At 40.0% G+C, this 18,223-nt stretch overlaps 1 protein-coding gene across 9 annotated transcripts in view; it reads right to left on the bottom strand.

The window, feature by feature from the left end:
• reln (reelin) overlaps window positions 1-18,223 on the bottom strand; it is a 515,746-nt gene that overhangs the window by 273,948 nt on the left and 223,575 nt on the right. The window lies entirely within an intron of this gene.

Raw genomic sequence — 18,223 nt, 5'->3', positions numbered from 1 at the left:
GATTTTAGCTCACTGTTCAATGGAAAAGTTTATTGTGAATGTACTTGCTAAATTTGTATAAGTAGTCTGGGCTCTTACTTTTTAAATGTGGTGGAATTGCATTTTGGATTTTTTATGCTGTATAGAAAACAAATGTTCCACCATATGGTACAAGCCAAGACATAAATACTTCAAAATAACAATAGCATTAGTCCGATTAAGCTTAACATACTTCTCTGTGTTGCTAGACAGACTAATACATACTAACAAAGTTTCATGTGCTCACCACTTTTGGTGATTTCTGCAACAGTTTTGAATAATCATAATAATAATATTATTATTATTATTATTATTGTTATTATTATTATTATTATTATTATTATTAATAACAAAAATATATTTAATGGTGTGTGGCCAAGTGCCAGTTTGTGAATGAAAGCATTTTGAGGGGCAAGGCTGGCCTGTTACAAAGGGGCTGTATTCATCTTACTTAGAAGGGCCTTGTTTTCATTTCTTGCAGTATAGTTCATAATCTCAAAAAAAGACTAGTTAACTGACGACAGTCCAGAAGTAACACCAGGGAGCAGACTAGCAGGCTAATCAGACTGTCTACTAGAGTCATCACTCAGAGTCCACCATAGAACACCAAGAATAAGTTTTTTTTGGGCATGATAAAAATCTAACAATAGGACTAAGTTAAAAACTTTGATCTCTTATCTCACAAGCATGGATCCGGAGTTTAATTGTACTGTGTTTAGCTGAAACATGAAATAAAATTGACAAATATTTAGCATTAAAATAGTCTTTTTAGGTTAGACATATACACCAGTCCCATCTGACTGGCAAAATAGGCAGTTTCACAGTTATCTGTAATATCCGAGCATCACACAAAAACATAAATGTAACACGAACTAAGTTCTTCACACCCATTATTATTTAATAACACCTATAGCCCTATTCTGATTTATTTGTAAAATTTGTGGATCAAATGTAAAACCCACTGCAGCCATTGTCACGTTTTTTTCCCCTCTTTTACCGCTAGTAGCAGCTATTGCCCCACTTCCTCTGTTTTCCCACCTCTTGGTCTTTTTAGGCCAGCCCATTTACTTTTTTATTTGGTTTTGCCTAGCTATTGTGTTGCTTGTTTCTGCCAAGTTCCTGCTTCTAGTTTGTAAGGTTTGTTTAATGTTTTCTTTGTTTTCCCTGTTTTGCCTATGTCATTGTTTATATTCCTGTTGACATTTTGTTTGGGACTGTTTATTTTATTTGTTACATAGCCTAGCCTTTGCCTAGTTATTGTTTTTGTTTTGTTTTTGTCATTGGTTTTTGTTTTTTTTTCCCCCCTTTTTTGCATCAATAAACTGCCACATTACTATCATCGCACCCCAGTTTGAGCCCCAGCCTGACAGCTATTTCTTTAGACAATGCATTAATTGTCGGTAATATTAATTTTGATTATTGGAAAGAATAGCAGTTGTTTTCACTCTAATTTCAGAATAAATAAATCAGAATGTTATCTCCCTGAGTTATTAAAAGAAAAATAATCAGAGAATAAAGATAGCACCATGGTTTATCGATCACATTTGCACACATTTGAAAACAGGCTTCTTAGTAGATGAAATGTAAATAGTGCTAAATCAAATTATTTCAAACAGCATGGAAGGAGAAACTCCTGATTTTTTTTTTTTAATGCTCTTAGTGTTGCTAGTTTAACATATGTTTATACTATCATAGATAACAGAAATAATACTAGATTTTTTTTTTTATATTGTAGCAATATTAACTAGGAATAGAAGTATCACTCTAACATGCACACCATAAAAAAGTATGTTCGATCCTTTTCTCCTGCTCCCTGTTTGAGAGCCACCTGCTAGTCTCAGATGTCCATTTATACTCTATTCATACTCAGTCTCTATTGAAAATAATGGCTGAGCACTAATGCCATTATTATACAGTACAGACCAAACCTTTCTTTTTTTTTTTTATAAACAAAGGCCACTTAGCAGAAGCTGGAAACAGCTGTTTGTGCAAAACCGAGAGCTGCATCCACTTCCTGCCAGGTACGTCACAGTGCACATGCTCCTCTCTTTGACCACTAAGAGATTCAATGGAGTAATAAAACTAAGAACTTATATAAAATCCGCCCATATATCGTTAGAATCTTGCACTTATTGGCTACATTTTCCATTAATCATTTTGTTACCATAATGCTGGTGGCTGGAAATAAAAGGTTTGAAATGATGAAATGAAGTGCTGCATAACAAAATGGAATCCACCTGCCACGCCCCCTTCAGCGGCTGTCATTGCCTCCGCGTGCTTCTGAGCTCTCGGCTTCAATCATGCAAGCCTGGAGCTCATTACTCACTCATCCCCAGCTCTAATATAAACCCCTCATTCACCCGCACTCCCCGTTATTGTAGGTTCATGGTGGTATGTGTTGTCGCGTATGCGTCTCCAGCTACTAACATTTTCCTCCCGGACTCTTCACTCTCTCCACGTCTGCGCTTTCCTTCCAAAGCGCACCCCGGATTACCCCGATCCTCCCGTTGCTGTTTTACATTTTGGCATTTAGCAGACGCCCTTATACAGAGCGACGTACAAAAGTGCTTTTAGTCTCTAGAAATGAATTTAGATGGTTATTCTTTTGCTTACACTGAACATCGGATGATGTATTGTCTGTATATATTTCCGAATATCTTTTGCTTAAAAAACAAATCTTGCTGGTAAAAAAATAAAAAAACTCTGGCTGGTAGAATATAGTGTTACAAAACAAATGAGACCACAGACAAAAAAAAGAAAAAAAACAGCAAAAGAGGCGGAATCTCGGGCTTGAGTCTCCTTTATATAACGTCTTTTCTACACCACCTATCATTTCGAACCTTTTTATTTCCAGCCAGTAGCATTACGGAAACAAAATGATTGATGGAAATGTAGCCAATAAGTGCAGGATTCTAATGATATATGGGAGGATTTTATTCTTAGTCTTGAGTTTACAAATAAAAAAAGAAAACAAAAAAAAAATACAGTAAAAAAAGTTGTTTTATTGGATATTTAGTAACCATGACTAACTATACATCATTCTAAAGCTCTAAGTCCCAAGCAGCGATTTTAGATCACTGTTTTTCAATGGAATTCTAATGATTTTCTGGATTCTAACGATATATGGGAGGATTTTATTCCCCACGTGTGTGAAGCTTAGTTTTATTACTCTTTATAAACTCTTTGTGGTTGAAGCAGCACGTGCGTAGTGATGAACCAGGAAGTGATGCAGCTCTCAGGTCAACATAGACAGCTGTTTATAGCTCGTGCTAACTGGACTACAAAAAAAAGAAAACAATGAAAAAAATGGACAATAAAATAAGTTGTTTTATCTTATATTTGCACAAAAAGCAGCAATGTGGAAAATATTTTTGGGGGCGGAGTAACAACAGAGACATGGAGATCTGCATGGAGATGCGATTTTACATCTGTAAGTTACAATACTGTATATCTCCCTTTATAGTGTTATACGATTTTATTGGTTTTATTGCCTGTTTGTTTTTATAAGAGAAATGCTTGAAAAGTGTGTGTGTGTGTGTGTGTGTGTGTGTGTGTGTGTGTGTGTGTGTGTGTATTGTTGAAATTGGAATGGCCACACACACACACACACACACACACACACACACACACACACACAGGAACATTCCTTTTACTAATAAAACAAAATAAATAAGATGCTCCACATCCCACGACATTAACCTATACTTGTATGTATCTCCTTTATTGTTTATAGTTGTAAGAATTACAGACTGCCTCAACCCAGATTCCACCCTACACTATATCAAAATAAGCTCATCTGCAAAACGGCTTACATTTCACAAAAGTAGTTATGTAGAATTTCAGTTGTATCAAAAAGTTGTATCAAAACTAATCATAGTCTTGATTGAATCTGTCTGGGAGACAGCAAGCCTTCAAGGACCATTTCTAGCCAAAAGGTATCTGAGACCATGATTATCATTCACACAATACCCCTTCCTGACCTGCTGCGGGGCCGGCACCAGCAAAGGTGCGAATACCAGTGATTACCACCTGCTGACCTCCGCCCCCGAGAAGGGTCTTCCCCAGCCTTTTGTTTCCTCACGCATGTCCTATATCTAATTTACATTTAAAGGATAACTCCGGTCTATACTTCAAAGGGAAGAACAATATAAAATATCTGGGCAGAGTTTGCTCTGGGTTCTTTCTGACTCCGATGAACCGAAAGTGCTTCGTGTATTTTGTCACTGCTACGCTGTTATAAACTTCTTCATTACGATCTTCGTTGTCCTCTTCATTTTTTCTTACATTGGCGAGCCACCCAGCGAGGGATTTCAAGAAAAAAAAAAAAAAAAGTGGGGAAAGGTAAGAAAACAGTTTCTTTCTTCTATGCTTTTATTTTATTTCAGGGAACCCCCTCGTTTAAAAAAACCTAGAAAAGAAAGATTTTAAGGGCAGAAAAGTATTTAGTTTATTCAGTATAAGCAGGAGGAGTTCTTAAGTGTATTCGGTACATTTCTGTGTAAGATTCTAACGGAACTGAATCAGCCCGACGTAGTGTGGCGGCAGAGTTGTATTGGAATTGTATTGTTTCTAAAGTAACTGAAGCAAAGTGCTTAAGTTTATAAGTTTCTAAAGTAATTGAAACTTTCTGAGAGAGTTCTATTACAGTTTCTAACTTAAGTGAAACTGGTAATAGTGTAAAGAGCGCGACGCACAGCGGCTCTGTAAAGTTTAAACAGTAACCCGAAGTACTGTGGTTTGTCCGACGCACTGTGACACTGTTTTAAACTCATGTTTTAAGCCCGAAGTACTGTGGCTAAGTGCACTGGTTTAGGATATAACGCGGTCTTGTGACAACGGAATATTTTGAACAGTTTGTTGTATTATTGTAGAGGTTCAATTGGTACATGAACTCATGTTGTTTTTAGGCAACTAGATAAAAACGTGGTAATAACAGTTTTGTCCGACGGACTGTGACACTGTTTTAACATATAGTGTGGTTTTGTCTTGTATTGTGACAGTGTTGCATTTATAACTGTTTGTTATATTGCTGAAGTTTATTCATTGTGTACTACAACTGTTGTTATGGTGAATAAATAGACAAACGGTTATCTTAATGTATCTACATAACGTGTAGTTGTAACTTTGGAGTATTTTGGAAATGGAAGAGCTGATTATTAGGTACATCGCTAAACACGGTTCACAAGGGATGTTTGATGGAATAGAGAAGGTTGGTGATAAGCCGTATGAGTGGGCAGTTTCTAAGTTTGAAAGTTATCCAAAGATGCCTCGGAACAAACAAGGAAAAATTGCAAATGCCCTTCAGGGAGTTTTTGCCTCGTATAAGGTAACCAGGAGGAAGCTAGATGAGCTTGAGTCTGAAAATAAGCAGCTTCATTCTAGAGTCAGTATTGGAGACATTTATACAAAAAACTACCAAGTCAGTGAAATATTATGGAAAGAAGAAAAGGACAGAATGCAGAAAGAGATCGCATTTCTGAAAACTAACAACAGTATGCTCAAATCATCTGTTGAATCCTTGTTTAATGATTTGGAGGAATCTAATGCTGCCTGTCAGTTTCTGATAAAGAATGGCAGAATGGAGGAAAATCACAAAGGTTGGTAGATGTTTCACTGTATAACCGAGTTCCAGGAATATTAAATTTGCAGAAAGACAGTGATGAGGGTTTGGAAAGAGCGTCTCAGTTACTCAATAGTAAAGACTCTGACTATAAAGTTAGATTTCCAGTAGCACCAATTCACGTCACTACGACTGTGAGAGCTAATGAAAGAGGGGAGGAGCCAATGGTCTCTACTATGGTCAGAGGGTTTAGCCCCAATGAACTAGAAACTGTGATTAAGAATATTGGGAAATTTGATCCTGTAAAACAGGATCCCATAGATTTTCTGAAAAATCTGGAACGATATGCCGACATTTACAAATGTACGGATGGTGACACATGCATTTTGTTAACCCTTTGTTTGCCTGACACCTTGTCTGGAGCCTTAACTCAGAAAGTAAAGGACAGAAATGCAAATAAGTTTGAGAGGAAACAGGCACTGCTTGAAGTGTTAGGGCTGATGTCAGTTAACTGGGATAAAATAGCTGACATTGACATGCGAAAGGGAGCACCAGTGGCATTTTCTGAGCGATTATTTGATGCCTTTAAAACTTTCAGTGGCAATCCTGATATTACTCAGAATGATGTTAGCTTCAAATCTGCCTTGATTAAGAAATGTGATCCCCTTTCCCACTCTGCTATAGCAATGCATGTGACACATTTATCTGAATACAATGACATTATTACTAAGATGATACAGTTTTACAGTAGTAATCCTAGTTCAAAGACGTCTCATCCTGTATCGGCACTAGGTGTTGAGAAGCCAGATTTTAAGACCACGGAAGAATGTGAGCAATTGAAGTTGCATCATACGCAAAGTAAATTTTGTTCCTTTTGCCACAAGATTGGCCACGTAGTCCACAAATGCTGGTCTTTAGGAAAGGGACGTCCACCACCCTATTTCCTTCGACGCAGAAATATGCATTCTGATAACCCAGATCAGGTAACTGTGCATCTAAAAGAAACTTTATGTGAACTCACAGCAGTATTTAATAAGGCTATGGGGTCTATAGTAAAATGGTTAGCTGTCCCTAAGAGTAAAAACTCTTTTGCTAATGTTGCCTTGGTTAACGACTTACTGCATTTTATGCATTACGGCCCCGACAAAGATTTCTGTGATGTCCAATTAATATTTAGTTTAAAGCAACTTTGAAATTAAGCTTATATTGTTAAAATTACAGTCCTTGCAGTTGTTCTTATGGAAACATATGCTATAAGTTACACGTAACAAACATAGATGTAGACTAATGTGAATTTAGCTGGTGTTGAACAGTTGTTAATGTGCTCAAGTGCATTAAGGCTAATGTAGCTAAAGTTTCTACTGTTGTGTATTCATTTAGATTAATTGTTATGCTGTAGTTGTTAATGCACTGTAATACATTTACACCAAAGTAGTTAAAAATTGTTGCATAAGACTGGATTTGGTGTTAAATTGTAGCATTTAGGCCTTTCAGAGCTGTAAATGTTAACCATAATCAGTAATCTTATGTTGGAGATTTAAACTACAATTTGATAATGATCTAGCTAAGTTCTGTCCTATTAGCCATGTTTTAAAGTGACTGCTGACAAGCTAAGATAAGAGGAAAGGTCTAAGCTTGTATGTCGATAGAAACCGCTGAGCTAATAGAACAACTGTTTAGTCATTAGATTATTCAACGTGTGTGTTAACTATGTTGAACCAATCTCTCAAGGTGGAATTGTATGGGTTATTTCTACCATAAGTAACACCATCAATACCACAGTAAAGAGTAGAGTTAACTGCTACATTTTAACATGTAATGCTTTTCCCCACAGCATTTAGAGGTGCTACACCTTCAACTTAAGTGATGCTTTGATAATGGGCTTTCATCGCATTCAATGTTTATTTATTGTTAATGTGCCCAGTGTTTTCAGAGGAAACTCCAGATACACTGAGAACTTTTGTGTGTGAAAAGGGGAGGGGGGCAATTCTTTCTGTTTCCCTGAGTTTTTCAGAATCACCAAACAAAGATGGCTGAACGGATGGTAGCATTGTCCTTTCCAGTGACGAGAATGATGCAAGAATATACAGAGCTACAACCAGCACTTTCTGCTGGTTCGGTGAAGATGAGACCATATCAACAGACATTATTCAAACCAGAAAAGCAATTAGATTGATAAAAAAATATCCCAGAATTGTATTTTTCCTATTCCAGTTTAATATGGGATGTAACTTTTAAGATCACTGTATGTATGTATGTATGTATGTATGTATGTATGTATGTATGTTATATTCCTCATAATTGGACAAATATTATGTTGTATGTGTTCCATGTTAAGATGTCAGATTTCAGACAGTTCTATAATCACTATAGGACATTCCCATCGTTTATGAAAGACTTTAATGTTTGTGTATGTAATTTTCCTATTTTTGTGCATTTCAGTGCATTATGTTCTATTTTATTTGTTTAATGTTAAGATGTCAGATTGCGTATGATTCAATATTCAATGTAGGCTGCCTCTATTGGTTATGATGGTTCCTGAAGGCCTCTATTCCAGATAAAATTTTACATATAGCCAAATATTTTATATGAAATAGGTGTGCCTAAGGTGATGACCGATTGATGGATAAGATTTTAGAAACCTGCGTGGTAAGCATGCCGGATGGGATGAAGCGATAACCAACCGGTGTGCATGAGGTGAATGTTCCAATGATGCTAAGATTCTCTGAGGGCCGAAGGAGGACAACCTAAGGCAGGGCTTCACCGCCACTGGGCACCTGCCTAAGACAGGAGGTGTAATCTGTGTAAAGGGAGTGGATGTGATGCTTCAGGGCCAAAAGCATCAACTGTAAGAATTACAGACTGCCTCAACCCAGATTCCACCCTACACTATATCAAAATAAGCTCATCCGCAAAACGGCTTACATTTCACAAAAGTAGTTATATAGAATTTCAGTTGTATCAAAACTAATCATAGTCTTGATTGAATCTGTCTGGGAGACAGCAAGCCTTCAAGGACCATTTCTAACCAAAAGGTATCTGAGACCATGATTATCATTCACACAATACCCCTTCCTGACCTACTGCGGGGGCCGGCACCAGCAAAGGTGCGAATACCAGTGATTACCACCTGCTGACCTCCGCCCCCGAGAAGGGTCTTCCCCAGCCTTTTGTTTCCTCACGCATGTCCTATATCTAATTTACATTTAAAGGATAACTCCGGTCTATACTTCAAAGGGAAGAACAATATAAAATATCTGGGCAGAGTTTGCTCTGTGTTCTTTCTGACTCCGATGAACCGAAAGTGCTTCGTGTATTTTGTCACTGCTACGCTGTTATAAACTTCTTCATTACGATCTTCGTTGTCCTCTTCATTTTTTCTTACATAGTTGTACGCTAAAGATTCTATTAATGTAACTCTATTAATGTGTCCCTTCTATTAAGGCTTGATTGACTTAAAATTATCTGTTCTTTACTTTCCTGACAAGGGTGCATTTTATTTATGTATCAGAACATAACACTGTACTAACATCAGTTATACGTTAATTACTGGTCCCAGCATGTTAATGTGTACTTGTTCTAATGCTGTATGTCCTTTTAAGGCCTGATGTCAGAATGTATACAAAATGATCTGCTCTTCACTTTCCTAATGAAAGTGCATTTTGTTTTGTGTTTTCATTTTTTTTTTATCAGAACATAATGCCGTAGTAACACCAATTACACTTTGACTACTGATCTATGTATGTAATGTACCGCTGCCGTTATGCCTTCATTCCTCTTCATGTTTAGTATCCAAATGACCACAAAATTATCTGTTACTTATTTTTCAAACAATGGTACATTTTATTTGATCACGAAAGGTACCATACCATCTTAATACACTTTGGATAAAACTTGGATAAAAAGTTTTATAGTCCAAACCATGCCCACAGACACATGAAACAAAGGGAAGTTTTTCCCTCCAAAATTTCAACCCATAGTATTGGCCGTTCCCCCAAAGATGGGTGAAGTTCGAGACCTTTAAAATGTCACAAACACCACCAATCGTTGGTAAGACATACGAAACAGCTTGGAAATAACTCCCTCTTCCTTCAAGATCTCCCGGCAAGCTTCACTTCCAAGAACAACCACTGCTCTGATCTTCAGGAGAACCCGGAAGAACATCTGACCCCACCCTAACGGGCTCTTCAAAAGATTTATTTGTTGCATCCGGACTCTTGTGCAACAAGCCAATGCAAGTAACCGTTTCCTTTACCAACAAATTTAGATGCATATTTTAAGTTTTATTGAATCTTAAGGTGAATTTAAATTACTGAGACGATTTCCCACTTAGGGTGTGCTTAATTTTAAAGCTTAAGCATTGCCATATTTTCTTTCCTTCTTTTCTCTCCTTGCTTCTTTTCCTTTCTCTTCCTCCTTTCCTAATTTTAACTTTTGTTTATTTTATTTTCATTTTTGTTTTCTTCATTTCTTTTGTTTGTTTGTGTGTTTGTCTCATTTATTAAACGCCATATTTTTCACAAGTGACTGTCTCTGAGTACGTTTCACAAATGCAAAGTTCCTGCAACACCTGGTCTGAACTACATGCTCTAATTAATTTAATATAATTTGATTTACGGTATAAACAATAAAAGTGGGTTACGTCTTTCTTGGCCAGGGAGATACCTCTTTTATAGAATTAATATAAAATTATACTGTCTGCTTGCCGGACGAACAGACAAGTAAATGTAATGTTAATTCCATTACCGTCAATTCAACTTAACTTAAATATTTATAATTACTATAAATATTTACCTTTTTTTGCGAGCTAAATTCGCTACATATAATGGTGGAGAATGCGGCATGTTGTTCAAACTTTGCTTTGTGCGCTAACTCAGCGTCAATTTACTTGTGTTAATTTACTGTACGCTTGGGGTGAGATAGGTCACAACGTAGACTATGCTTCGGTGATCACTCTTTTATTTTATTTTATTTTGTTTCTATTTGTAAGTCACGACTAATCAAGGGAAAAAAAAGAAAAGAAAAGAGAAGAATTTAAACTGCAGTCATAATATAAAAATCCCTCGTACAGACGAAGAAATCTCTTTACTGCACATTTTAATATTATCAAAATCAGCTGTGGGGATGAAGAAATCTCCCCATAGTTCGATTAAAGATTGATTTGAGCGTGTTCCTCTTATCATCTTTTAAGGCCTTGTAATTGTATCGCTATTGAAGTCATTGCGTGTTCCAATTTCATTCAACTAGACGAAAGTACTCCGTTTAGGTTTAACCATCAGAGTAGCTAACTGATGCGTGACCCAATCATAAAGATACTACTGACCAGTTGTTGATTGGTATGTAAACGGAGTTGAAAACCTTGATCAAGTGATTGTTAGGATAGCAAAGAAACCCTGTTCTTTAGTTTGTTTATTTATTTAGGGGGGCAGCGAAGCAAACCTGACCCAACCACTGTGTGCCGTTGAGTGGCACAAACTGTAGAAATTGCGGAAAGGAGAAACCTTCCCTCTGTTGTTAAACTGTGATTTAAGTAGTGTAACTCTTATCAGCTAACTTTTAAGACCTAATCTTACATATCAACAGCGAAGGAACCCTGTTGACTATATACTTATTCTATTTTACCTTTATTATTAGTTATGTCCTCTCAGTATTAACTTATAGAGGCAACAATAAAGCCTGCTTCCTTAATTTGACACCGGTCAAAATAAGGTCGCATGACACGTAGGGTCAAGAATAATCTTACCCCAAACGTTCACCCCCACTAGTGAAGTTATTTAGGGCCCCACAATTCCAGATAAACAACAGGGGACAGGTTATCTAAGTAATTAGTACCTTTGCAAGCGCCCCCACTTCTAACTTCAGTGTGTGTGTACTAACTCTCTCTCTCTCTCTCTCTCTCTCTCTCTCTCTCTCTGCCTCCTGGTTTTGTTTGTCTTTAATTTTATTTCATTTTATTTTTACTATCTTCAATTAATATTGTTTTGTTATTTTTTATTTCTTCTTTTCTCCCTTTTATTATTTTTTTAATTATTATTATTATTATTATTAATTTTTGGGTTATTTCTGTTTGGTTATTTCTTGTTTTATTACAATTATTAGTAACCTTTTTACAGAATTTTTATTTTGACATTTTGTTATCAACTTTTTATTTGTTTTTATCATTATTATTATCATTATTTTATTTCTCCCTGCTCATTTATTTACTTCCCACTTCCTCTCACTTGTTTTAAATGAAATTTTAAACAGAGGGTGAAGCTAAAATTTAAAATTAAGTGTTCGGCTATTTAGGTTCAACCTTACAGCCCTTCCCCTTTCAGGCCTCGTCCTGCTCTATCACTTTGGTATTGTCAGTTTGATCTGTCTATTTTCATTCTATTTGGTTGTGGCGTGAGGTAAAGGCCTAACTGGGAAATCATCCCAGGAAACTTAGCAATTTAAAGTAGCCAAATCTTAGATGATCCATTAGGTAATTACGCCGCTAGCCTGATCTAGCCTCCACTAACTGCTTAAACCAGTCAGCTCAAATTAAATGTACAGTACGTTCTCGCCTATTAGCGTAGGCCACCAAGATTATAAGAACTTGCATTGGCCCTTGTCTGTGTCTCTCTTCATCAGTGAGCCAGCATGTCCAGACCATCCAGCCCTGAGGCACACTGGGATCAGCTAAAAACCTGGTTGAACGCCATGACGGGTACCCTTCTACCCGAAACTGCTGTTGACCTGCAACATCTGAGCCGGGAACAGCTTAATGACAACCTGAGTGTGGTGATGTCAAACAACCCTACAAAGAATATAGCCACAAGGAGCTGGCCAAGATCCTCGGACTACTGACTACTGACCTACAACCTCATCGCCCAGGCGAAAATGGATGAATCAAAAATCTCTCGCCTGCAACAGGAATCGTTTTCATTCCAAATCCAAGCTGAGGAGGTCATTGCAGGGACTCGGAGCCAACGAGGAACGGCAGATGAAAAGGACACAGAGCTGCAGGAGGAAGTAAAAGGACTACAACAGGCCCTGACTGATCTCCGCGCGGACACAACACGCAGAGATCAGCAGGAAAAGGAGGAACAACAAGCCAAGGCCCTTTTGATAAGAGCAGAGACTGAACTTAAGGATAGAGTTGCCAAAGCTAAGGCATACGAAGGGCATCTGCAAAGTGCCCGGGAGGAAATCAATGCCCTGTATCAAGAAAGAACTCACTTAAAAGACGAACTTGACACAACTCACAGGGAGCTAAAACACGCATATAGATTACAAAGTGACTCTGAAAAGGAAAAACGTAGATTTTTTCTCAACCAGTGGACTAATACCCCCAAAACAAGAATCAACATTTCAAAAGAGGGGCGAGAGACCCCGACTCAAGCCCCCCCCTGGGTGGGAGACTTTTCAAGAAACCCTGCTTTCCGGTCACACTGTGGCCCCTAAGGAATTAGACAAACTGGCTAAAAACATCCCTACTTTCACACCAGAACCTGCAGGAGGCTATGACATAAATGCCTAACTACAAGACAGACTTTCATTTACAGACTGTAGCCAATGTTACTACACAAGATCAACTCTATCTCCTCAGGATCACTTCCAGCCGCGAGGTACGGAGCTTCCTGGATCGGCAGCCAGACAAGATCAAAGCGGATTATCAGCAGCTTCAAAAGGCCCTGATTAAGGAGTTCTCTGACCCAGAGTCAAAACAAGGACTGTTTACTGCTCTGGACCTAAAACAGAGCAGGCATGAAACCACACAAGCCTATTACAACAGGCTCTGACAGGCCTACTTTGGAGCCCGAAATGAGCCAGGAATGAAGGAGGACTTCAACTTCAAAACTTTGTTCCTCAGAAACCTGCACCCTGCTGTAAGTCACCACCTGGGGGGTCCTGGTCTGCCCACGGGAAATGTCCATCCAGCAGCTGCAAGACTTAGCCCGAAAAGCCTATACCAAGCAAAGAACTGTACCCGAAAAAACTGTAAAAGGGGCAGCAATCTATTCTGTCTCCGAGTAGTGCTCAGAAATGGCACTAGAGGGCACCCAGCAACGCTATTGTGACAAACCTGTCCAACAAGTGTCACAACACTTTCCAATCAATAGAGAACCACAGGGTCACGGTGGCGCCCGTCCCAAATACCAAGCTGGATGCCCTGGGAGATCCTGGGACAGACCACGACCACCACTCAACCCAAAGGACGGAGCCACCTGGGAAGGATCTAAATGGCCCAAAGGAAACTGGCACTCGCCAACACAAGCATCAGGTTTCGACTGGAGACAGCAAAAACCCCCGCCACATGCGCCAGATTAGCCCGAGACATGGACTACCAATAGCACAGGACCCAGAAAACACGTCGGAAACGGCAGAGACAAACGCCACAAAAAGGACAAGAAGGACAAATCAGATCAATTATGACTAAGCCGGAAACCTGACCTGAACACTCACAATATGTCTTCGCAAACCGAACCACCAGAGCCTGCCAACTTTCAACACCAAACCTCCAGCCAGAACCCCAAAATCCCCGAGAGTGCTGTTTTAATGGTCTGCCTCCCCGATGAGCCACATGAATCCAGTTCTGATTGCCTGTCAGTCACTACACCTGCCCCAGGGCCAAGGCTCCTAGGGAACCTGCTTGAAAGAGGAATGGCCAAAAAGCTGTACCTAGCCATCACAGTACAGAATGAGCTGAGACTAGAAGCTCTTGTGGACACTGGTGAAGATCTGACTTTAATGTCGACCCAACTCTTTACAGACTGCAGGTGGAAGCTAAGCGACAGAATCAAACCCTTAAAACGCAAAAGCGTGCATTGAATGTGCAATCTTACAGCCAAAATGAAGTCAAGCTTGAACAGATTTTAAACAGCTGAAGCTCTGGGCTCAAGTACGAGAACCTCTACCTCCTCGACCACCGAGAGCACCCAAGACAGACTGCCAGGTCACAGAGGTCATGAGCAATCATACCACCAGCCGGGAAGACAACTTGACCCGAGAACAAAGTTCAAGGTATTTCTCTGTGCTTTCCAGCTAACTAAGGGCTCTGACTCATACTATCCCCGGGCCATGGGAGGCCTACAGCTTGCTGATGCTGCAACGACAGATGTTATAATAGCACTATGGGCAACAACTCAGCAATCAGCCTCAGACTGTTCAACACCCTCAAAATGCACACAGCAAGCATCCCTTGGGCCAATAGGCGCACACAATTTCTTTTGTTTCCCTGCCCATGGCATTTGCGCCCTGAACGTAAAGTGGAATGGCAGGTGCATGACTCACTACTTCCTGATCCTGCCAGACCCACCACACAATGTCTACATTAGAGCAGATATTTTAATCCATCTCAGGGTCCATGTGGATACGATCAATGGAGTGGTGTGGGCCCCAGTAACACTACAGCCCCCCATGACTCAGATCAACCCTGAAAACCTCATATCAGGGCAAACCATCCCAGAGGTCTGCACCCTAATCAGGGAACAAGAGACTGTAATACCTGCTTACACCAAGGGCGTTGCGGTTCGACTCGACTTGAAGTGCGGTCAAGCCTTAAGCCACTCGCTAGGCTTCTACCAACCTTCACCCGAGAGTGAGGAACTGGGCATTACCTTGGAAGCTACACCTCTGGTTGAAGCGACATCCCGAGCAGTTCACATCTTATTCAATAATTGCACAGCAATGGACATCCGGGTGCCTAAAGTATACCGCCTAGGCTGGCTAGTGAGCTATGGCTTCCACGACTTTGAACTCACCTTACCAATAATTGGTCCCATCCCAGACGAAATGATCCCAGAAGAAAGCACAGATCAAGCCGTGCTGACAGCACCTTTTAAAATGATCAGGTCATGCCGGTCGTCCAAGATCAAGTGTGCAGAACAGAGCTAACCAAGGATCACCACCTCTCTGTGTACACGGTCTCCAACAGCCCCACTTGTGAGACGGACAATGCTACTGCACAGCTCATAGCACATGAGACAAGTGGATTAACAACAGAAGAGCCGTACCCGGGATTTGAGTTGCAGGTGCAACAAATTCTGAAGGATGCCGATGCCATCCAAGATGAGGGAGACCGGCACAGACTACGTCAAGTCCTGTATAATTATAAGGCATCATTTGCAAAGGACTCTTTAGACTGTGGCCTAACCAACCTACACGTGATGCGTATCCCCACGCACCCACGAGCTCCACCCACCTTTGTCAAACAATACAAGATCCCCCTTTAATCATATGAACCTGTGCAGGAGATCATCAGCTCAATGCTCAAAAAGGGTGTCATCCGTCTGTGCAACAGCACCTACTCGGCCCCCATATGGCCTGTCCTAAAACCAAACGGCAAGTGGCGACCGACCATCGACTACAGGAAACTGAACCAGCAGGTGCCATTGTCACATTGGCCCATGACCCAGCAAGAACAAGAAATAAGAATTTAGGGAGCCACAATCTTCTCCACGCTTGATGTGGCCTCAGGATTTTGGACTATACCAGTGCATCCCGACAAAGTCAACTATGTTGGGTCTGCTCATTGGACCACAGGGCATCGAGCCACAAACCAACCGCATCCAAGCAATTCAAAACATCAAGCCACCTACCAACGTCTCAGAACTCCGATGTTTCCTAGGTGTATGCAACTATTCTCAACAGTTCATTGAGGACTACTCGGACATTGCACGCCCTCTCACAGCACTCCTAAAGAAAGATTCCCCCTTTGCCTGGACAGACGCCCAGCAAAATGCCATGAACAAACTGAAGAAACAACTGTTCACCGCCCCATGCCTGGCTTACCCAGACCCACAAAGGGAGTCCTACCTGAAAGGCTGGATTCTCCAGCCACTGCCTGAGTGCTGGACTTTACCAGCGGCATGACCAGGACAAAAGGGTGGTTGCATACGCCAGCAAGACTCTCTTGCCACCAGAGTGCAAATACTCGGACTGTAAAAAAGCCCTGCTCTGTACTGTATGGGCCATGTATGGGTATTTACAGACATGGAAAGGCCCCAACCGCAGCCACCCACCTGTCACAAGTACCTGTCACAAGTACTGGTGAAAACAGACAAATTTGCTGCGATCTCCGACATCTGGACTCGCTTCAACAAGAACTGTGCTGCGAGTTTCACTCCAGGAGAACACATGACCATAGATGAACAGCTGTTCCCTTCCAAGGTTCGTTGTCCATTCACACAGTATATCGCAACCAAGCCAGACAAATTTGGGATCAAGTTCTGGATTGCCACGGATTTGGAGACCAAATATGTCTGCAATGCATCTCCTTACTTGGGAAAGGACCCGGTCATCAGGAGGCTGGCAGAGAACGTGGGTGCCGGCAGACGTCAAAGAGGAAAGGCGTCCTGAACCGCGAAACTGTGGGTCTCTCCTGGCTTTAGGTCTTATTTGTCTGATCGCTATCAGTTTGTTGATGTAAATGGTGAGTTCTTCACACTTAATGGTCTTCTGCAAGGCCCATTGCTTTTCTCTTTATATATGCTGCCTCTTAATGAAATCATACATAAACATGGTATTCGCTTCCATTGCTATGCTGAATGAAACAAAGTTGTATATTTCAGCAAAGCCACATGAGAGAGATCAGCTTAAATTGTTTGAGTGTGTAAAGAACATTAGGCAGTGGATGCTTGATAACTTCTTTCTGCTTAACTCAGATAAGACAGAAGTACTTGGACTACATGCAACTAGAAGTAAACTTTCTGATTATGTAGCATCTCTGAATAGTCTTTCTGTCTCAGTGTGTACAGCAGTCAAAGACCTCTAGATTAGACTACTGTAATGCTTTACTGTCTGGGTTTTCGAGTAAGTGCATAAATAAGATTCACTTAGTCCAGAATGCAGCAGCAAGAGTCCTCACTAGATCTAGAAAATGACCATCACCCCCGTTTTATTTATATTTAGACTTTTATCTTATCATTTTTTTTACTGTTTTTTTGGGGTAAAGGAGCAGATCTGGAGGGATCATGGATATAGTGTTTATATGTGTGTAACTATATATATATATATATATATATATATATATATATATATATATATGTATTTGTGTCGTCCACTCACTCACACATTTATTTAGGTTTGTTGAAGGTGGTGTGGTGGGCTGTCTCTTATTTAAGAGATCCCTTATGTTTGTGTTACCTTCTGGTACCTTCACAGTGTTCTTAACTCTAATACAACAATAAGCATACTTAATAATACATATCTTATCTTTCTCAAATCTCCCTCTTTCTCTCAGTTGAGTTAAATATGCTCCTGTGGTACCAGTAACTAGTGTTCCTGCCCTTTTCCTCTTCTCAAATCTGCCTGCATCCTAGCCTGCCTCTGGATGGCATTTTCTTCGATGTGAGGCCACTCTGTGCAGCTGGGCATGGTTTCACATCAATGGCCTAGAAAACCATGAAATTGCAGAGTAACAGGAACTTTGAGAATGGATTTGGACTGTATTTAATGTCAACAGTCTGCATTAGATCACATCACTGCACACTTCAACATCCTTTAGCTGTAACTAATGGTTTTTCTGTGCCATATAGATGAAAATGATGAGTTCCCTTTTGAGTATGGTTATTCTTAGGGTTTCTTCCTTGTGCCATCACAGTTGACTTGCTCATTAGGGACAAACTTATAACACTCATTCATTCTTTCTTACCACATTATCTGTGTACAGCAGCTTTG

Source organism: Silurus meridionalis, chromosome 13, assembly GCF_014805685.1.
Source record: "Silurus meridionalis isolate SWU-2019-XX chromosome 13, ASM1480568v1, whole genome shotgun sequence".
Lineage (NCBI taxonomy): Eukaryota > Metazoa > Chordata > Actinopteri > Siluriformes > Siluridae > Silurus > Silurus meridionalis.
This window is presented reverse-complemented; position numbering and strand designations above follow the sequence as displayed.